The sequence below is a fragment of the Pseudophryne corroboree genome, chromosome 6 (genome assembly GCF_028390025.1).
Source record: "Pseudophryne corroboree isolate aPseCor3 chromosome 6, aPseCor3.hap2, whole genome shotgun sequence".
Classification (NCBI taxonomy): domain Eukaryota; kingdom Metazoa; phylum Chordata; class Amphibia; order Anura; family Myobatrachidae; genus Pseudophryne; species Pseudophryne corroboree.
The window spans coordinates 85,998,723-86,014,572 of NC_086449.1; the positions used below are offsets into that span (position 1 = coordinate 85,998,723).

Below are 15,850 nucleotides of genomic sequence, written 5' to 3' on the forward strand. Positions count from 1 at the left end.
CTCCAGGCACTTCTGCACCTCAGTGCCTCCAAGCACCTCAGTGCCTCCAAGCACTTCTGCACCTCAGTGCCTCCTAGCACCTCAGTGCCTCCAAAAACCCAGTGCTCACAAGCGTAGTTGGTGTCTCCAGCATCCGGTACTCCTTAATTCTTTCCTCAGCACCTTTTTCAAGTTCTGTCTTTCAGGAGACCTCCAGCATCCATACCTGCTTCCTGTCTACCGACCAAATCCTGCATGAGGAAAACCTAGATTCAGTCATCTCTGCTGCGGTCCCTCTTCCTGGTCACCGGAAGAAACCCCGAGCCCACAACACCTCCAAACCAGGTCAGTGAAAGTATTTACATAGTCCTCCAGTCACCCGAACAGACTTCACTAACACCGGGTTCACAAAACCTCAGTCATGACAGTAGGAACTGGCCACGTGGACCCGGACGAAAGTGTTTGTCTGACGCAGGACCTCCTAAGCAATATTGCAGGACGCTTGGAAGGTCTGGAGTCGACTCAGCATCAATTAGCACAGTGTCTGCAGCGGAATTCTTTCTCCAGAGATTCTCTGACCTTCTGCATTAAGACTCCTGACCAATTGCAGTTTTTCTACCAGATGTTATTACAGTTACAAGAACTTTTGTCTAGTATTCTTTCTGTGATGCCTGATCTCTTCAGGAATACTACCAACGTTGTTGATCCTGTTTTGTCCCATCCAGTTAATAGAGTCTCTTCCTCTGTGCAAGGAAAAGTTGTTCATCAGAGCTATCCACGGCCCAAACTCTCTGAAGCTGAACGTCAGCGGCGTAGGGAGCTACACCTCTGTCTTTACTGTGGAAATTCCAGTCACTTTGTTAAAGACTGCATTCTTCGTAAGCCAGGGAATGGTGACAAATGTATCACAGTGCTCATGTCTACAAGTCATCCACAGTAGCCGATCCTGCTACTGCTGATGGGGGTATCAAGATGGCTACTCTGAAAGAGACTCAAATTTATGACTTGGGTCCGGTGATTAAAAGACCTTATCTCAAGTTAGGTGTCCAGAGAAGAATGTTTAAGCCATTTAGAGTCACAGAGGAGTCCGTGTCTACAGCCCAAGGAGGGGCGTCCGTGTCTACAGCCCAAGGAGGGGCGTCCGTGTCTACAGCCCAAGGAGGGGCGTCCGCGTCTTCTGCCCCAGTGAGGGGTTCAGAGGGTCCAGCCCCAGAGAGACTACAGAGCGCTGCCCAGCCAGAGAGACTACAGAGCGCTGCCCAGCCAGAGAGACTACAGAGCGCTGCCCAGCCAGAGAGACTACAGAGCGCTGCCCAGCCAAAGAGACTACAGAGCGCTGCCCAGCCAAAGAGACTACAGAGCGCTGCCCAGCCAGAGAGACTACAGAGCACTGCCCAGCCAAAGAGACTACAGAGCGCTGCCCAGCCAGAGAGACTACAGAGCGCTGCCCAGCCAAAGAGACTACAGAGCACTGCCCAGCCAAAGAGACTACAGAGCGCTGCCCAGCCAGAGAGACTACAGAGTGCTGCCCAGCCAGGGAGTCTACAGAGTGCTGCCCAGCCAGGGAGTCTACAGAGTGCTGCCCAGCCAGGGAGTCTACAGAGTGCTGCCCAGCCAGGGAGTCTACAGAGTGCTGCCCAGCCAGGGAGTCTACAGAGTGCTGCCCAGCCAGGGAGTCTACAGAGTGCTGCCCAGCCAGGGAGTCTACAGAGTGCTGCCCAGCCAGGGAGTCTACAGAGTGCTGCCCAGCCAGGGAGTCTACAGAGTGCTGCCCAGCCAGGGAGTCTACAGAGTGCTGCCCAGCCCCGTGAAGTGGGGGCTCTTGCCTCAGCCCAGCCCCGTGAAGTGTGGGCTCTTGCCTCAGCCCAGCCCCGTGAAGTGGGGGCTCTTGCCTCAGCCCAGCCCCGTGAAGTGGGGGCTCTTACCTCAGCCCAGCCCCGTGAAGTGGGGGCTCTTGCCTCAGCCCAGCCCCGTGAAGTGGGGGCTCTTGCCTCAGCCCAGCCCCGTGAAGAGGGGGCTCTTGCCTCAGCCCAGCCCCGTGAAGAGGGGGCTCCTGCCGGTCCAGCAATACTCCAGGACCAGCCTGGTCAGTCTCCGTTGGCTCCAGCCAATTCGAGTATCCTCGGATCCAATCCAGTCCTACTCGTCCAGCCAAAGTTTTCTCCAGTTTCAGCCTCTAAGCTTTCGTCCCACCTATTTACTTTGATGGAGATTTATTGCAATATGCCGCTCTGGTTGAACAATTTCTCTCTCGGATGGAGTCTGATCCTTCAGGTGCAGTAACTCCTTCCAACGTTACTCGATATCTGTTCCTGGCATTCAGAGGAAGAGCTTTGGAGTGGGCCAACATGCTTTTTGAGAGTAATGATCCGGTGTTCCATGACTTACAGACTTTTAGTAATGCTGTGGTTAAAGAATTTGGTCCTAAACCTTTGGAATCTGACTCTGTAAAAAAATCATGCTCTAAAGGGAATGCAGAAGGAAGTTTGTGCTGTCCTCCCAGGGATAATCTAAGAATCTCCTTCGGTAAGAATCCGACCATTAAAATTGCTCATGTTGGAGTCTCTCCTAGCCCAGAGAATTTAAAACTCCAGTGCACCTCCTTTTCATCTGCAAACTGTGTATCTAAGGGAGATTCATATCTTCCATTAGACTTGGACTCAGACTCTGAATTTGATACAGTTCATGATGCTACTCCTTTTATGGGAGGCCCCATGTTTTCTAAGGAAGGTTTTTCTTTACAGGAGATTCCGCTGCCCTTGGTCAAAACCAAATGTTCCCGTAAGAAGAAGAAGAGGCATCAACGAAGGTCCTACATTTTTCAGTATGAATTTCTCAAGTTCCTCTAAGATTCAAGATCGGTGTCCGGAGTCCACCCTTGAAGAGGGGGGATACTGTCACAATCCTGACTGTAGGTTTCATATTTGGTGACTTACCCCTGCCATCTGTCCTGGATCCTGTGTCTTTTTACTCACTGAGTCAAACAGCATGTCAGCACTGAGTTTTCCTGAGTTCTCTGCCTGAAAGGTAATAGTTAATTAGCTCCACCTGTGGTGAGCTCCTGTGTGAGGCTGAATTCAGTAATCTGTAGTTTAGGCCTAAAAGCCAGCATCTTATGTTTTGCAGAAGTTCAGGCTTCAGTGTTCTCTCGGCCTGCTAGGCCTCATTCTACATCACAGCCTAGTCTAGAGTAGTCACATGACATTGACTGTTCACCTGAGCCAGAGTTGTCCAATCCTCTGCCAGCCTGAGACTCTCTGCATCACCTAATCCTGCTCACCAATCACCAAGGACCAGGAAGTATAAGTCAGGAGGCTGAGTTGGAAACTGGGCCAGTTCCTCGTGTCACACACAGCTCTGTGTGAGTCTTAAAGCTGAGCTCACTAAAGGTAACCTTTGTACCTAAGTTCCTGTGGAAACTGTTCCCTTGTTACCCTGTTTGGTTTACTTTTGTGTTGCCACTGATTTCATTGTTTCCATGAGTCTCAATGTAAAGGCACAGCTGTAGTGGTTTATCTTAAAGGCACAGTACTGTATTCCATAGTCTCCATTGAAAACCACAGCTGCCGTGTTTCAGTTTTACTGCTGTTGTAGTTGTGATCTCCAGAGCTCCCGTATCCTTGTGGCTTCCGTGCCTCCAAGAACATCCGTGCCTCCAAGAACCTCCGTGCCTCAGCATCTCCGTGCCTCAGCATCTCCGTGCCTCAGCACTTCCGTGCCTCCAAGAACCTCCGTGCCTCAGCACCTCCGTGCCTCAGCACCTCCGTGCCTCAGCATCTCCGTGCTTCAGCACCTCCGTGCCTCCAAGCACCTCCGTGCCTCCAGGCACTTCTGCGCCTCAGTGCCTCCAAGCACCTCAGTGCCTCCAAGCACCTCTGCACCTCCAAGCACCTCTGCACCTCCGTGCCTCCAAGCACCTCCGTACCTCAGTGCCTCCAAGCACCTCAGTGCCTCCAGGCACTTCTGCACCTCAGTGCCTCCAAGCACCTCTGCACCTCAGTGCCTCCGCCGGACCCCTATGCACCTCCCGCACTGGAAGCTGTTGGCCTGCTGCTGCTCTCCCCTTGAACCCCTTTGCACTGCGCGCTGCTGCTACTGCGGTTCCTCCCTCCTCCCAGCTCTCCTGCACCTTAGGCAAGTGAGCCAGCAGCAGGTAACCACAGTGGTGCAGGGGCAAAGCGAGTGGCACAGGGGGCTGTAAGGAGGAGGTGACCCAGCATATGCATATGAATATGATGGGTCACCTACCTAACTATAGCAGCTGCGGGGAAAATGTGAATATATTATGTTCTCCAGTGAGTACAAAGATGTCGGACACATGAGGTCCGGGGCTGTTGGAACAAAGCAGTGGGTTAACAAGCTCTATCAGATCTTTGTTACCCATTGCTTAAAAGGCAGTGCATTATATGGAAACAAAGGGGCGGAGCTACTGCAGAGGGCGCATGTGATTGGTCGGTGTCATTGAAGGGGCGGAGAAGCGGGGGAGGAGGTGGGGAGACAGCAGTCTCCGATGTGTTTCTCCACACATCCTCCTTACGCCATCCTGAGATGAAGAAGGCTATTTGAGAAGCGAAATGGAAAGCTAAGCTTTCCGTGCTTCTATGAATTGCTCTCCCCATACTACAGTATGGGGAAGCTATATCTACCCTGATCAGGGGCACTGCTGGAGAAATCTGAGGTTTCTCCATGGTAGCTCCTTCTAGGAATAACAGGAAGCGGTGAGATACCCAACGGTGCAAGTGGGCAGGTATGCGTGGGTACTGTGTACCCTTAAGAATTTAGCCGTGGGTACACCGTACCCACCGCCGCCACTCCCTCCCTCCCTACGCTGCTGCTCACCACGCCGCTGCTGCTGCATGAGGGGAGGAGAGCGCAGCGTGCATCTCTCCTGCCCCTCAGTGTCTACCTTCAATTCGGCGCCGGCCTGTGAGCCAATCAGAGCTTGCGGACCGGCAGCCAAGGCTCCTGATTGGCTGCCGGACCGTGAGCTTTGATTGGCTAACGGATCAGTGTCTAATTGAAGGTAGAGTGACACCCGCACCGCCGCCGGAGACTGAGGGGCAGGAGAGGCGCATGCTGCGCTCTCCGCCCCTCACACACAGGAACAGGATGACAGCAGCAGCGTGGTAAGCAGATGGGGGGGCATGTGTACCTGGCACTGGGGGCATATCTGGCACTGGAGGGACATGTGTATCTGGCACTGGGGGCATATCTGGCACTGGGAGCATCGCTGTATCTGGCACTGGGGGCATATCTGGCACTGTGGGGGCATTTCTGTATCTGGCACTGGGGGCATATCTGGCACTGGGGGAAATGTGTATCTGGCACTGGGTGCATTTCTGTATTTGGCACTGGGGGCATAACTGGCACTGTGGGAACATGTGTATCTGGCACTGGGGGCATTTCTGTATCTGGCACTGGGGGCATATCTGGCACTGGGGGAAATGTGTATCTGTAATGTGGGTGCATTTCTGTATTTGGCACTGGGGGCATAACTGGCACTGTGGGAACATGTGTATCTGGCACTGGGGGCATTTCTGTATCTGGCACTGGGGGCATATCTGGCACTGTGGGGGCATGTCTTTATCTGGCACTGGGGGGCAATGTATATCTGACACAGTGGGGGCATTTGTGTACCTGGCACTGTGGGGCAATGTGTACCTGGCACTGTGGGGCAATGTATATCTGGCACTGTGGGGCAACGTGTATCTGGCACTATTGGGGTCATATGTGTATCTGATCCCCCCCCCCCCATATGAGTATCACACCCCCATTTTCATTTGCCACACCCCATGTGGCATTTGGCCACACCCATTTTTTGGCGCACGCGCACACAGTACCTGTAAGACATTTTTTCTACTTGCACCACTGGAGATAACCCACTAATTGGAGCAGATTAACTATTAAAAAGCAATCACTTCTGGAAAAATGGACCCTGTCAGGAAAATGAGAGAACACCGTGTCCAGTATGCAAAGTGGTGATATTAATATTTTGTAAACTTAGTCATGAGCAATCCCTCACAAGTTGGTGTTAATGGTGCTTACTCCTAGATTTACTGAAAACAAACCAATTGTATATCCAGACAGGTGAGAACACAGACTGTGCTCAAAGTCTGTGCTATGCTCAATCCTATGCTTGGAGTAGTGATAAACTGCCAGACAGCTGGTAGATACAGGGAGGGAGAGCACTAGCCTACAATGTCAGACTAATGCTACATTCGTTGATTCAAAGTCACGATCAGTAAGCAAACTGGGGGGTGAGACACACTGGGCGGGATGTACTAAATGGAAAGTGTGGTAAACCCCGTTTACTGCATTTTCCTATTGTTCTATCCCCCGGCCACCTGGTCAGTGGCGCGGCTGGGTTCGCCAGCATCTGCTGGCGATACCCCATAGAATCCAATGAGCTTCTCTCCGCAGCGCTGTGTGAGGGATTTGATTGGATCCCTCCCAGCATGGCTCGTGTCCGCCCCCGTCCACCTGCGCATGCTTAGACTGACTCCCGGGGCCGAGTCCCGGAAGTCAGGCTGCCGCTGCACATCGCAGAGGACAGCTCTTATTGGAAGAGAAATGCTCATTGCATTTATGAAATTACATATGCGATCAGCATCGTGTCACTGCGTGGTGATGGGTGGTGATGTGCATTAGTACATCCCGCCCACAGTATTGTTGTAATGCTTCCAGGCAATTCATTTCAGAAGCCTCATGATATCACCCCCGAATGCTCACTTCCTGTCAATCACTTCACTTTAAAATTGCGAATGCACCGTGATGGCAAAGCAGCTATGGTGCATTCACATTGCGTACACAGCACATGCGCAGTCTTCCGATAATTGGCCAAATTGTGAAATCTCTAAATTGCGGTCCATGCTGAATTAGGTCTTGTGATCTTCAGCAGTCCAGGGTGCATACATAGTATATATATATATACACATACATACACGGGATGGGTATATGGGTCTTCCATGTAGGGCACATACGGGTCTATGTAGTAAGCCTTGCAGAGAGATAAGGTGCCAAGCAATCAGCTCTGAACTACCATGTTACAGTCTGTGTTTGGAAACTGATAGGAGCCAGTTGGTTGGGTGTGATACCCGATCCTGGTGGTCAGGATGACGGCGGCCACATAACCGACACGAGTATCTCAACCTTAGGAAAGCCAACAGTAGATGGGGTAATTAATTTACCCCTCATCTGCCCCCTACCCTAACCCACCTGGGGTAGTAGCTGGGGCTAAAAAAACAGGGGGGACTAGGGCTAAAACTCAGGCAGTGGTAGCTACAGCTAACCCCCGATGTTGGCGGTCGGTATTCTGGTGCCGGGATTCCGAGTGGTGTCGGGATTCCGTCACCAGTCACATGACCACCGGCATCCCGATCGTCTGGACCCTGGTTGGTACTTTATCTCTCTCTACTTTATCTCTTTCCAAGGCTTAGTACATACACCCCTAAATGTGAGAATAAGGATAAGAATTCTAGTAAAGATTGTTGTAACGCAGTGAACAATGAATTAAGTTATTCTCAAATACACACATTTTGCAAATAAATGTATGCATGCAGAGCCGTAACTAGACTTTTTGGTGTCCTGTGCCAGAAAGAGAATTGGCAGAGAATTTTTTTATTACGGACATAAGGAGCATGCCTCGTCGGGAAGTGGAATGACAAGATTGATCCCAGAGAAAGCCCATGCTATGATGCCCCTTCCCACATTATGTGTATGTGTGTGTGTGTATATATATATATATATATATATATATACACTGCTCAAAAAAATAAAGGGGACACTAAAATAACACATCCTAGATCTGAATGAATGAAATATTCTTATTAATTACTTTGTTCGAACATGCTGACAACAAAATCACACAAAAATTATCAATGGAAGTCAAATTTATTAACCCATGGAGGTCTGGATTTGGAGTCACCCTCAAAATTAAAGTTGAAAAACACACTACAGGCTGATCCAACTTTGATGTAATGTCCTTAAAACAAGTCAAAATGAGGCTCAGTAGTGTGTGTGGCCTCCACGTTGCCCGTATGACCTCCCTACAACCCACACAAGTGGCTCAGGTAGTGCAGCTCATCCAGGATGGCACATCAATGCGAGCTGTGGCAAGAAGGTTTGCTGTGTCTGTCAGCGTAGTGTCCAGAGCATGGAGGCGCTACCAGGAGACAGGCCAGTAAATCAGGAGACGTGGAGGAGGCCGTAGGAGGGCAACAACCCAGCAGCAGGAATGCTACCTCCGCCTTTGTGGGTTAATAAATTTGAATTCCATTGATAATTTATGTGTGATTTTATTGGCAGCACATTCAACTATGTAAAGAACAAAGTATTTAATAAGAATATTTCATTCATTCAGATCTAGGATGTGTTATTTTAGTGTTCCCTTTATTTTTTTGAGCAGTGTATATACAGGTTGAGTATCCCATATCCAAATATTCCGAAATACTGAATTTTTTGAGTGAGAGTGAGATACTGAAACCTTTGTTTTCTGATGGCTCAATGTACACAAACTTTGTTTAATACACAAAGTTATTAAAAATATTGTATTTAATGACCTTCAGGCTGTGTGTATAAGGTGTATATGAAACATAAATGAATTGTGTGAATGTACACACACTTTGTTTAATGCACAAAGTTGTTAAAAATATTGTCTAAAATGACCTTCAGGCTGTGTGTATAAGGTGTATATGAAACATAAATGCATTCTGTGCTTATATTTAGGTCCCATCACCATGGTATCTCATTATGGAATGCAATTATTCCAAAATACGGAAAAATCCGATATCCAAAATACCTCTGGTCCCAAGCATTTTGGATAAGGGATACTCAACCTGTGTGTGTGTGTGTATATATATATATATATATATATACATACGTATGTATGTATGTGTATATATATATATATATATATATATATTCATATATATATATATACAAACACACACACACACACACACACACATATAGATAGATAGATATAGATATATATATATATATAGATATATATATATATATATATATATATATATACAGAGATAGATATAGAGATAGATATATATATATATATAGAAAAACACAAAAGTATCTTTATCTTGCGCCAACTCAGGAGCGACACACTGGGAGAGATCTTTGTTGGGAGACCTCAAAAACATACAGAGAAAAACACAGATTCCCAAGTGCGCTAATAATGAAGTGTGATTACACAATTCTTCCAGCGTTTATTTCGTCGGAAAATGTGGACTGGAGGATGTTTAGATCTGGGGACCTGTAACAGACACCCCTCACCAGAAAGTCACCCAAACAAGAGGCCAACAGGCCAATTAATAAAAAGTTATTTTAATAACATATGATAAAACATATGAGTTTTGATACACAATTCAAAATATAAAATTATATCCATAAAATACAGCCACAACCAACATGTTTGTAAGATGGATTCTGGATACTCCCTCACCTTTTTCAAGGTGCGAGCTCGAAGGGAGTATCTTCACAAACTAGGGTGCGATTTTTTTACTGACAAATCCAACGCGTTTCATCTTATTGACTTTATCAGGGGTAACGCATATAGGGAAAAAGGCTAATTTGCTCTTGATAAGTTTATATGGCAGATCGTAACCTCAGAATAGGGATTAATCAAAGTCTCCTTTATCTGGATTTAATAGGTGGAGCTCCTATATTCGGGCTCCTAACTGGAGCTAGAATGGTATTCCTTTTTAGATATAAGATCTATAAAATGATAGTGTTTTTGTAGACATTGCCTTAGAACTAATTAGACATAATTCCTTAAGAGCCGTCTAAAAAAGCTCTTGGTTATAGTCCGTTGGAAATGCCGACAACCGTATGTCGGCGTTTATGCAAACTAAAGTATGGTCTCCAACTCTTATGACCAAGAATATTTCTGGTTCAAATGTTGACTCGCGTAAAATTCAAGATTTAATTGGCTGGTTTGACAATCACAGGGATATAAAAGATGCGACTTCCTCAATAGGTCTCAAGGCATAAATCCTGGAGAAATTTGGCTGTGTGTGGAAGTCACAGAATATAGGAGCTCCACCTATTAAATCCAGATAAAGGAGACTTTGATTAATCCCTATTCTGAGGTTACGATCTGCCATATAAACTTATCAAGAGCAAATTAGCCTTTTTCCCTATATGCGTTACCCCTGATGAAGTCGATAAGACGAAACGCGTTGGTTTGTCAGTAAAAAAAATCGCACCCTAGTTTGTGAAGATACTCCCTTCGAGCTCGCACCTTGAAAAAGGTGAGGGAGTATCCAGAATCCATCTTACAAACATGTTGGTTGTGGCTGTATTTTATGGATATAATTTTATATTTTGAATTGTGTATCAAAACTCATATGTTTTATCATATGTTATTAAAATAACTTTTTATTAATTGGCCTGTTGGCCTCTTGTTTGGGTGACTTTCTGGTGAGGGGTGTCTGTTACAGGTCCCCAGATCTAAACATCCTCCAGTCCACATTTTCCAACGAAATAAACGCTGGAAGAATTGTGTAATCACACTTCATTATTAGCGCACTTGGGAATCTGTGTCTTTTTCTATATATACACACACAAACATATAATGCACGCAGATTTATTGACCACTGCAAGAAAATGGATTTGGACACAAATCCTCTTTATACCACATTCATACACTTGAGAGCTCATTGTAAGGGCCCGATTCAGACCTCATTGCAGTTGTGCAAAATTGCACAGCGGCCTTATATCGAATGACTGCACATGAGTATGCCCCGCAATGCACAGGCATGATGACAAACAGCAACACAGGATGGTGCAAAAATTTTGATCCCAAGGCGTTCTCAAGGTGAGGACTTTTGGGGGTGGTAACTGGCTGTTTTCTGAGAGTGTCAGGAAAAATGCAGGCGTTCCCAAGCGTTTTCAAGGAGAGTGTGTGACATCGGCTCCGGCCCCGATCAGCCTGTTTCTATCGCACTGTAGGACTAAGTCCTGGGTTATGCACAGACTGCACAGTATGGAAAAATAATTAGATGGTGAGTGAGTTGTGAACTGAGTTGCTGATGTCCGCTGCCTGGCGAAGTTTTTTCACAGCATATACTCTCACTGGGTGGTGACTATTTGATTGCAGTCCTCTGCAAATTTGCAGCACAGTGATCAGGTCTGTATCGGGCCCTTATTCAGTTACAATACCCTTTACTAAATAACACTATATATACTGCCATACCCAGGAATTAAACCTTTAACCTGCTGAATTCTAATCAAACACCCTGCTCATTGAGCTATTTGATCCTGCTTAAAAACTAATACCCCTTTCACATCGCAAAAATAACCTGGTATCGACATCTCATATTGCCGGGTCGACATGGGTCAGTGTGTGATGTGAAAGGGGCCTTGGAGAATTCCCGGGTCGCCTGACCCGGTAATTCAACCCGGGTAATAAGAAGGGTTATTCCTGGGTTGAACACCGGGTCATTGGCAGTGTAAAGGCTGCCTCCACCCCCCACCCCCACTGCCGGCTCCACCCCCCATCGCTATGGCAACTGGCCCGGCATATTGCCTGGTCGGGAAGCCGGGTGGGATCCGGCATTGGAGATGTGAAAGGGGTCTATGAGAACTATATGAAGCTACTGGTACTTTGTAGAAAAATAATCAGCATTGCAATTGAGCAGATCTATGTAGTGTGCAGCCACACACTACATAGATCTGCTCAGTCGCAATGCTGATCATTTTTTTTTACAAAGTACAAGGTAAGCTTCAAATAATTAGAATTCTCTAGCTTAAAATTCTCTAACTTTCTATGCAAGGGCACATAGCTCAATGAATCGATTGTCTATCTCTAATGCCACAGGCAATGGGTTTGAATCCCAGGTATGTCATAATCTTGAAAGGTAATAAAGGACAGCATGACTAAATAACAAAGAAATCTCAAGTTGAGTTCATAAATGTTGTATAGGTATTAGCGACAGAAGGGATCAAGGTAGGAGACAGGGGCGGTCAGGAACTACATTCAGTTGATATAATGAATTCTTTCTAACTATTGATGAACACACAGTATTGTTTTAAGCTTGATTTCAAGCAACATGGTTGACTAGTCATTACATGAAAGATCTTAAACATTGTTTCTATGCAAGATAATTTCTGTTGCAATCATTTGTAACATTTTATCACATATAGGTTTCAAATGGATGCTGGGCTTCAAAAAAGGGGGAAGCTAAAAGTTAAAGTAATTAAGACAGATTACTGAAAAAGTGCCTCCAACAGCACCCCCTACCCTGCTTTGCTATTTGTGGTGCCCCCTCCGCACACACCTAGTTACGGCCCTGCATGCATATTGATTTTGGTAAACATAAATTTAATATTAACTAGATCATGCACAATGTATTTATCTTTTGAAGATTATTTTAAACACAGGTTGGGTGGGGGGTAGGGGAGGGGTAGGGAGAATGAACCTGTGTGAAGCAGGGGGGGATTAGGCTGAAGACACACATGGTTGTGGTGCTGGAGAGGGGGGATAGTTCTGAATACACCAGGGGAAGGAAAGGTGGGGTGGAGGGGGGGTGATCTGGTGGCCCAACTGGCCTGTACCTACTAAGATGCAAGATGCACCCCCAGAGGCATGATTGGAGTATAGTGGTCCCCAATATTTTTGTTGCCAGCCCTGCCCTTATCACCCACAATGCTTTTTTTTTTTCGGCCCTGCCCTTAGCACCCACACTATGGGGGTGATTCAGACCTGATCGTAGATGTGGTAAATTTAGCACATCTACGATCAGCTTCCCTGACATGCGGGGGGACGCCCAGCACAGGGCTAGTCCACCCTGAATGTCCCTCCCTGCCCCATCGCATAAGTACAAAAGCATTGCATAGCGGCAATGCTTTTGCACTGTAGGAGTAGCTCCCTGCCAGCGCAGCTCCTGCGCGCTGGCAGGGAGCTACTCATCACTGTGAGGGTCGCAGTGGCTGCGTGCAGAGCCGGCCCTAGGTATAGGCAAACTAGGCAATTGCCTAGGGCATCTGGTATGCCTAGGGGCATCAGCAGCTTCTGCTGATTAAAATGATATGCGGCATGCCTATATTCTGTGTGTAGCATTTCGTATGCAGATACAGCCACAGTCGCACACAGTATATAGGCATGCCGCATATCATTTTAATCAGCAGAAGCTGCTTGTGTATCCTAGCCACATAGCAATACAAATAAGATGCATTTTCATAAAAAATAGGCACCCGACGTTAGCAGAGCTGCCAGTTGACTCACGCTGGGAGCTACATGTGTCATTATGTGTATAAGGGCATTAATAATGTGTAACATATGTGTAAGGGGCACTATGTGTGTCATTATGTGTATAAGGGCACTAATAATGTGTAACATATGTGTAAGGGGCACTATGTGTGTCATTATGTGTATAAGGGCACTAATAATGTGCGGCATATGTGTAAGGCCAAATGTGCACACTGTTCTTATTTAAATTACAGGGGGTAGGAAAGCAAAAAAAAGGACTGCTATGGGTGGGGGGTGATGGTGCTGGGAAAGGGGTGCAGGGTCAGAGGCGGAACTAGCGGTGGTGCTAGGGGGTACCAGCCAAAATCTTGCCTAGGGCATCATATTGGTTAGGGCCGGCTCTGGCTGCGTGTGACATCACGCAGCTGCAGCAGCCCACCCCCCCTATGGTCCGGGCATGCTTGCATTGTCTGGACTGCGCCCCCTAAACGGCGGCCAATCGACGCCGTCTTGTCCCCTCCCCTCCCACCCGGCGACCGCCTCTGCCTCTCATACAGGCAGAGGTGATCGGTAGCCTAAGACAGCCATCAGCTGTCTGGCATACGCCAGCGCACTGCGGCGCCGGTGCATGCGCAGTTCAGACCCGATTGCTGCTGTGCGAAAATGCACAGCAACGATCAGGTCTGAATGACCCTCTATATTCTGCTCACCTGGCAGACAGCTAAGCACCCTTTAAAAACATTTGCCTTCTGTCTCTGGGTCTATGTGTTTCAGGAAGATGTACAGAGACACAGTGCACTTTTTTTTGAATCTAGCTTAGATTTTTTTACGCATGCACAGGAGTCCTGATAGAGGAGTGAAGAGATTGCTGATGCACTCACTGCACTCTGAACTCCTCACAGGAACAGGCTCCATTTAGAGCCCCTGTCTCAGTGAAGGAACTTTGATACATTCAGGTGCTATTTTAATTTCTTACTGCCGCAAACAGCATTAGTAAGAATTTCCAATTACGGCCCTCATTCCGAGTTGTTCGCTCGTTCTTTTCCTTCGCATCGGTGCGATTTTCCGCTAACTGCGCATGCGCAATGTTCGCACTGCGGCTGCGTCAAGTAAATTTGCTAAGAAGTTTGGTATTTTACTCACGGCATTACAAGGTTTTTTCTTCGTTCTGGCGATCGGAGTGTGATTGACAGGAAGTGGGTGTTTCTGGGCGGAAACTGACCGTTTTATGGGTGTGTGTGAAAAAACGCTGCCGTTTCTGGGAAAAACGCGGGAGTGGCTGGAGAAACGGGGGAGTGGCTGGTCGAACACTGGGTGTGTTTGTGACGTCAAACCAGGAACGACAAGCACTGAACTGATCGCACTGGAAGAGTAAGTCTCGAGCTACTCAGAAACTGCAAAGAAAAATCTTTTCGCAATATTGCGAATACTTCGTTCGCAATTCTGCTAAGCTAAGATTCACTCCCAGAGGGCGGCGGCTTAGCGTGTGCACTGCTGCGAAAAGCGGCTAGCGAGCGAACAACTCGGAATGAGGGCCCACATACCTCCCAACATCACCCTCTCCAGGAGGGACAGAATGCTCTGCTCCTGGACTTCCCTCTTAATTTATGATAGCCATCACCTGTGCTGAAACATCTTTCTTATCCAGTAACCTATTCAACACAGGTGCCGGCAATCATAGAGAAAGGGAAAAGTCCAGAAGAAGAGCACTGTGTCCCTCCTGGAAAGGGTCATGTTGAGAGGTATGAATTCAATAATCGGCTCTAAAACCCAATAATTGATAAATATGTCGTCCCAAATGCATTTACGTTCACAAAAGAAATCTTCAGATGACAGTCCCTGTAAATGGCCCGCTACTAATCAGATACATACATTTGTTGTTGTGGTTGCACTAGAAGCCTGTACGTTAGATCATAGTACAGTAGTGCAGCTCCACCTACTTGTTTCAGGTGCAAGAATCTGCTGGTGAACTCCACAAGAATCCGTTCTGATCACTTATCGTTCCATCACAGCCAGCAAAGAGATCATCCTTCCATCCTGTGTGACGCCGGGTACAACTCTGTTGCCTGTAGTGATGAATGGCTATAGAATTGATCTGTTTATTTTTATCTTAGCCTGCCTGGGTGTAGCAGTCTTGGTGATTGTTCAGCTATAGCACAGCAGTGCTCTGGGGATATGTCACGCTGCTACAGGAGAGGCAGGTTTTTGCTGCAGGCTTATAACAACAGTTTAAAATCACCAGCAGTTTCTCAGTACAGAGACAGCTTGACTACAAACAACCAGACTTGCCTGCAACAGATACAGTATATAATAATCCTGATGTCATATAGAGCCAGTGTACAGTATGGATACAGTGTTATTTTCCCATTCTATTTGCTTTTAAAAAAATTTTTTTAAAAAGACAATTTTAGTATACATTTTCTAAACTGGTTTTTCCTAATTTCATATAATTATTCACAGCCTTAAGTGTTCACTTTTGTTCTTCCCCGAATTAAAACCACACCATTGCGCTTATAACCTACAATTTGCAAAGAGGTGAGGAATGGCCATTACCCAGAATGACGAAGCAACAGTGGAACTCGCCAGTTGTATTGCAGGAATAATGTAATTTTGTCTGCTGTAAAAATCAATTTGCATGAAATTACATTTGCTCGGCTACTTATAAAT

At 46.8% G+C, this 15,850-nt stretch overlaps 1 protein-coding gene across 1 annotated transcript in view; it reads right to left on the bottom strand.

Moving 5' to 3' along the window:
- Positions 1 to 15,370, bottom strand: part of LOC134936381 (beta-1,3-galactosyltransferase 2-like) — a 31,482-nt gene extending 16,112 nt beyond the window's left edge. Inside the window, exon 1 of the mRNA XM_063931410.1 lies at positions 15,124 to 15,370. The gene's annotated coding sequence lies outside the window, so the exon portion shown is untranslated. The remainder of the gene's footprint in view (positions 1 to 15,123) is intronic.
- Positions 15,371 to 15,850: the final 480 nt, after the last annotated feature.